Genomic DNA, 7,168 nt, shown 5'->3' with positions numbered 1-7,168 from the left:
AAAGTGCAATAAAGGCTTGTTGACAGTGAGTGTAATAGATAGGTGGCACACACACAATAGCATCCCCCTCTTAACATAGCATGTATTCATCCATATGAGATGTTATTTCAGTATGTTTTGTGTTCTTTTTGTATTCATCCATATGTAGACCTTAGGCTAGCAGTCTGCCAGTGATAGGTTACATAGACTGAAGTAGAGGCAGAACAGGACTGCTGAAAATACAGTTGACAACTTCCCGTTTATTTACAACTATGGACCGTTCTTAATGTGGTTCTGTCAAGATGGTGAGTCAATTTCCAAGTAAATTGTCAGGGGGAAAGTAAGCTATTAATATTAACATTCAATAGATTGGAATGAAATGTAATGTAAAAGTTAGTCTCACACAACCACACCATTGGCATACATATCCATTCTCACACAGACAACCTACGCCCAGGCCACGTAGCTCGTACCACACCTACGTCTATGTGTTTGTCATCTTTCCCTCTGTCTTTGCATGTGTTGTAGATCATCGACCAGGATATCAACCCCTATGTGGACCAATGGGAGGCAGAGGGGATATTTCCTGCCCACAAAGTCTTCAAGCTCTTGGGAAATGCTGGCTTTCTGGGTGTCAACAAGCCAGTTGGTATGAACTTCTTCTGTGTCTCTTCCTCTGTGAAATTGAATTGTCTCAAAAATAATCACCCGGTTAATGACTTTTTCTGAGATATTTCTTTGCCTGATTCTGATTCACTTGTGGGAAATTATGCTTAACATATTTCACTGTCTCCCCACTATAAAACCGTGTCAGTTGAAAGCACTTCGCTTTGAAGAGGGCAGCTAATTTCAGATGATAAAGATGGTTTAATTAATCTAGTGTTTTCATGAACAATCACCTGAATCAGAGTTAGATGAGGAGCAGCTTGAAAATAAGAAAATGGTGTAGCCTCGTAAAAGGGTCTCGAAAGATAAAGCAGCAGCAAGTGGTAATGAGTTCCTCATAGACCCCTAAGTGCCCAATGTGTCCAACTAGGCACTGATCTTCATCAAAACTCAACAGAAGAGCCTCTCAAGGGCTAGCGTGAGAAAATTAAGTAGAGAAATGTTGTTGCATACCAGACTCAAGATGATATAGGCCTAAGGAGTGCTTAGAGTGTCATTCTGGCTTTGGCCCACTCCACTGAATATGTGGATGTGAGTAGCGGCCATATTGTGGTGAGTGTAGATATTTGCCCACTCTGAATGTGTGGAGTCACGTTCCACAAAAGCTGTCAGTCCTATTTCCATTTCAAATGCTGTCCTCTACCACCTGCAGCATCACTGAGGGAAAAATTAGACTTTTTAGAATAACTTTGATTGTCGTATTTTAAATCATATATAACACGTTTAAGAATTTAAAGTGGTGATTCATTCCTAAGTCTAATTTTGTCAAGATGTTTTCAGACCTCAAAAGAGGCCGAGATGGGTCCAAGTCACACTACACACCAATCTAGATCCAAATACAGCATATCAACCCAATGACTAGAAAATACAACTCATCTCGACATTAGTCCCCCTAGATGTCAAAACATCTAACAAACTTTTATTTTGAAGTGAACTACTACAGAGAACAATGCAGTGGGTGTTGTTGGTCGTGGTGGGCCCTATGGGGAAATTGGCTCATAAATCTAGCTAGGTCAGAGAAGAGTGGGGCGAGCAGCTTTACAAAGTGATAACTACAGAGCCCTTCAGCATTAACAGTCTGGATTAGAGAGAAGGTGGACAAGGAAGTCCCAGACACATCAGATTACCAGATGGTATATTAGATAAAGAGGTTATGGTTTATCCTACACTGTCAGAGACTAATGCTGAGACGAGACACATATTGCTAATAGCCTATATTGCTAATAGCCTATATTTCTGATAGCCTACAGTGCATTCGGGAAGTATTCAGACCCCTTTTTCCACATTTTGTTACGTTACAGCCTTATTCTAAAATTGATTAAATTTAAAAAATCCTAATTAATCTACACACAATACCCCATAATGACAAAGCGAAAAAAAAAGTGAAGAAATGTTTGCAAATCTATATATTTTTTTTTTACAGAAATACCTTATTTACATAACTATTCAGACCCTTTGCTATGAGACTCAAAACTGAACTCAGGTGCATCCTGTTTCCATTGATCATCCTTGAGATGTGTTCTACAACTTGATTTGAGTCCACCTATGGTAAATTCAATTGGTTGAACATGATTTGGAAAGGCACACACCTGTCTATATAAGGTCCCACAGTTGACAGTGCATGTCAAAGCAAAAACCAAGCCATGAGGTCGAAGGAATTCTCCGTAGAGCTCCAAGACAGGATTGTGTCGAGGCACAGATGTGGGGAAGGGTACCAAAAAATGTCTGCAGCACTGAAGGTCCCCAAGAACACAGTGGCCTCCATCATTCTTAAATGGAAGACATTTGGAACCACCAAGACTCTTCCTAGAGCTGGCCACCGGGCCAAACTGCACAATCGGGGGAGAAGGGCCTTGGTCAGGGAGGTGATCAAAAACCTGATGGTCACACTGACAGAGCTCCGGAGTTCCTCTGTGGATATGGGAGAACCTTCCAGAAGGACAACCATCTCTGCAGAATTCCACCAATCAGGTGGAAGCCACTCCCCAGTAAAAGGCACACGACAGCTGCCAAAAGGCACCTTTTGAGAAACTTGTTTCATGAGAAACAAGATTCTTTGGTCTGATGAAACCAAGATTGAACTCATTGGCCTGAATGCCAAGTGTGACATCTGAAGGAAACCTGGCACCATCCCTATGGTGAAGCATGCTGTTGGCAGCCTCATGTTGTGGGGATGATTTTCAGCGGCAGGAACTGGGAGACTAGTCAGGATCGAGGGAAAGATGAACGGAGGAAAGTACAGAGAAGATCTTTGATGAAAACCTGCTCCAGAGCATTCAGGACCTTAGACTGGGGCAAAGGTTCACCTTCCAACAGGACAACAACCCTAAGCACACAGCCAAGACAACGCAAGAGTGGCTTCGGGACAATGTCCTTGAGTGGCCCAGCCAGAGCCAACGCTTAAATCCGATCTAAGATCTCTGGAGATCTGAAAATATCTGTGCAGCAACGCTCACCATCCAACCTAACAGAGCATGAGAGGATGTTCAGAGAAGAATGGGGGAAACTTGTCATACCGAAGAAGACTCGGGGCTGTAATTGTTGCCAAAGGTGCGTCAACAAAGTGCTAAGTAAAGGGTCTGAATACTTATGGAAATGTAATATTTCAGTTTTCAAAAAAAAAAAAATGATTGTGCAGAAAATTCTACAAACCTGTTTTTGCTTTGTTGTTATGGAGTATTGGGTGTAGATTGATGAGGGGGGGAAAACTATTGAATGAATTTAATTAATTAATTAAATTTAATCTGGCATCTGCCTTGCTTGCACAATGACCCCCCCCCCTTTGAAGCGTCTTGCCAATCGCCATCATGCAAAAGCTAGTAATTCGGTGGCGCAACTGGCGACACTTCAGGCTGAGGATATACCCATGTGTTACACCCACATCCAAGAGGACCTGTCAATCACAAGCCTTGTGGGCATGTCCCAGAACATCGATTTCCCTTCTTGCAATACAGAGGGCAAGATATATTCTTGTGGTTTGGCATGTCATTGTGGATTCACACTGTCATTGTTTATAAAGGATTTCAAAACACTGTAGCTGAGTGGTTTGTTAGTTGTATCAATGTTTTTGTCCTCTAAATTCGAGGTCGACCGATTATGATTTTTCAACGCCGATACCGATTATTAGAGGACCAGAAAAGCCGATACCGATTAATCAGACTATTAAAAAAATATATATATATATATATATATATTTGTACAACACTGAATGAACACTTATTATAACTTAATATAATACATCAATAAAATCAATTTAGCCTCATGTAAATAATGAAACATGTTCAATTTGGTTTAAATAATGAAAAAACAAAGTGTTGGAGAAGAAAGTAAAAGTGCAATATGTGCTATGTAAGAAAGCTAACGTTTCAGTTCCTTGCTCAGAACATGAGAACATATGAAAGCTGGTGGCTCCTTTTAACATGAGTCTTCAATATTCCCAGGTAAGAAGTTTAAGGTTGTAGTTATTATAGGAATTATAGGACTATTTCCCTCTATACCGTTTGTATTTCATTAATCTTTGACTATTGGCTGTTCTTATTGGCACTTTAGTATTGCCAGTGTAACAGTATAGCTTCCGTCCCTCTCCTCGCTCCTCCCTGGGCTCGAACCAGCAACACAACGACAACAGCCACCCTCGAAGCAGCCTTACCCATGCAGAGCAAGGGAAACAACCACCCCAAGGCTCAGAGCAAGTGAAGTTTGAAACACTATTAGCGTGCGCCAACTAGCTAGCCATTTCACTTTGGTTACACCAGCCTCATCTCGGGAGTTGATAGGCTTGAAGTCATAAACAGCACAATGCTTGACAAGCACAACGAAGAGCTGCTGGCAAAATGCATGAAAGTGCTGTTTGAATTAATGTTTACGCGCCTGCTTCTGGCTACCACGGCTCAGTCAGATACTTAGATACTTGTGTGCTCAGTCAGATTATATGCAGCGCAGGATACGCTAGATAATATCTAGTAATATCATCAACCATGTGTAGTTAACTAGTAATTATGATCGATTGTTTTTTATAAGATAAGTTTAATGCTTATCTTGGCTTACTGCATTCGCGTAACAGGCAGTCAGTCTCCTTGTGGAGTGCAATGAGAGAGAGGTAGGTCGTTATTGCGTTGGACTAGTTAACTGTAAGGTTGCAAGTTTGCATCCCCCGAGCTGACAAGGTGAAAATCTGTCGTTCTGCCCCTGAACGAGGCAGTTAACCCACCGTTACTAGGACGTCATTGAAAATAAGTATGTTCTTAACTGACTTGCCTAGTTAAATAAAGGTATAAAAATACAAAAATCGGCAAATCGGCGCCCAAAAACACCCATATCCGATTGTTATGAAAACATGAAATCGGCCCTAATTAGTTGGCCATTCCGATTAATCGGTCGACCTCTACTCTAAATACCAAATTGTGAAATGGTCTGCTGAAATGTGCCTCCAAACATTTGTTGGATATGCATTGCCTAATCAATATAATTGAATCATTTCCAATTTTGTTAGTAGTATCTTATGTGTTCTCCTGAATTACTATACAATAGAGATCAGGGCCCGTATCCACAAAGCATCTCAGAAAAGGTCCTAGGAATCCTGTTAAAACCTGGATAAATTGGGCTAGATGCCCAATTTATGGCATTTTAACAATGTGATATTGTGCTCCAAACTTGAAATAACATGATGTCTGTAATCAAATTATACAATTTATTTATTAGCCTAGTGGTTACGTGTGCTCTTTATTGTCTGGTCAGCTGGGTGTTCAACCAGTCTTTGCTGGGAACAGTAGTTGCTACCGTAGGCGCACACCAGGTGCTTTCCATTTTCCCCCTGGTGAGTCAGTACTGCCAGCAGCTCCCAACACCGAACCCCTGGCGGTGGTTAACTAACCTGGGAAACTCAATATCTGAGTTTGGGTCTGTGGAACCCTTGGTCGAGGAAATGCCATCAGAAGGTTTCCTCAGACCATCCACTGCATCCAGAATTATCTCCAGCCATCTTGACAGTGTCTTGCCACTGGATACAGGTGACCCTGGACGAGAGCGTGAGGTTGAAGCTGCATAACTCTCCTTCACTTCAATGAGCAAGTCATGAAGCCATCACCCAAAGTCCTGTGGCTTTCTGCGATTGACGAAGCTGTAGCCATGGACTCGCACACAGGCAGCTCAGGATATCGCTTTTCACTGGCCTGAAGCAGCAGTGGAACTTGGCAGCAGTCTGAGCAGTACTATTCAGGTTCACACTGCTCACCTCCCCAGCATTAGGAGCACCTCAGCAGTCGGACAAAGAAAATACAAGTGAAACCACTTAATATTGGTGCTTGGAATGCCCGCTCACTAATGGACACTGCTGGACCAAACAGACCTGAGACGCTCTTGTTGGCAGAGAACGTGCCAAATACAAAATGGACATTTCCACCGAAAGTGAGACCCGGCTAGCTGACCCGGGACAGGTTGCAGAAGTTGGAGCCAGTTACACCTTCTGAATCACCATTTACAGGCTAAAAGCAGGTCACCATCATAAACAATCTTCCAACCGCAAAAAACAACATGGATGCAAGGTCCAAACACTGGCACTTGATTGACATTGTCAGGAGGAGAGACAGACATGATGTCAAGGGTGAAAAAGGCCATGTGCAATGCAGAATGCTGGATAGAACACTGACTTATCTCTGAGCTCAACATCCGGATCAGACGTCAACAAGGCAAAAAATCCTCAAAGCGAATCAACATCTCTCAGTGAAAGAGGAGAACATCCGGCAGTAATTTGTTGAAGCCCTAGACCACCGTTTGGAGTCCTCAAGTTGAGGTTCTTTTTTTTTTCAAGAACCTCAACTTTTCTGATTGCGGATGGAACTACATTGCTCAGAGAGAAAGACAAAATCCTTTCCAGATGGGCCGAACAATTCAACTCAGCCCTCAATAAATGAAGAAGCAATCAACAGGCTGCCGCAAGTTGAAATGAACTTGTCTCTTGCAGACCTACCCACCCAGGAGGAAACAAAAAAAGTATCAGTCTCCTCTCATCAGGAAAAACTACAGGAGCTGACACCATACCAGCTGAAACCTACAAGGTGGGAGGGCCTCATTTGGTTGAGAAGCTAACCGACCTCTTCCAGTCATTGTGGAGACAAGAAGCTGTCCCTCAGGAGATAAGGACTAACCACCTCTACAAGAGGAAAGGCAATCACCAAGCCTGTTACAATCACAGAGGTATGTCCTTGCTGTCAATTGCTGGAAAAATCTTAGCTAGAATCTTCCTGCACCATCTAAAAGAACACCTAGACCAAGACATGCTGCCTGAGAGCCAGTGTGGCTTCAGACAGAACTGTGGAACAACTAACATGATGTTTACAGCTCACCAACTCCAAGAAAAATGCCAAACTTTGACCTGTATCTCACTTTTTTCAACCTGACAAAGGCTTTTGACATCACAAGGCACAACGGCCTCTGGAAGGCCATGGCAAAGTTTGAATGCCCAGAAAAATGTATCACAATGGTGCATCAGTTCCATGATGGCTAGTGTGCAAGATCACCAAGA

General features: G+C 42.5%; 1 long non-coding RNA gene across 1 annotated transcript in view; it reads left to right on the top strand.

The window, feature by feature from the left end:
• The first annotated feature begins 201 nt into the window (after positions 1-201).
• The window catches only part of LOC135571479 (uncharacterized), a 45,222-nt gene continuing 38,255 nt past the window's right edge, over positions 202-7,168 (top strand). The window contains exon 1 of the long non-coding RNA XR_010463854.1: positions 202-628. This is a non-coding gene — a long non-coding RNA (uncharacterized LOC135571479). The remainder of the gene's footprint in view (positions 629-7,168) is intronic.

This window comes from Oncorhynchus nerka, linkage group LG4 (assembly GCF_034236695.1).
Source record: "Oncorhynchus nerka isolate Pitt River linkage group LG4, Oner_Uvic_2.0, whole genome shotgun sequence".
Classification (NCBI taxonomy): domain Eukaryota; kingdom Metazoa; phylum Chordata; class Actinopteri; order Salmoniformes; family Salmonidae; genus Oncorhynchus; species Oncorhynchus nerka.
This window is presented reverse-complemented; position numbering and strand designations above follow the sequence as displayed.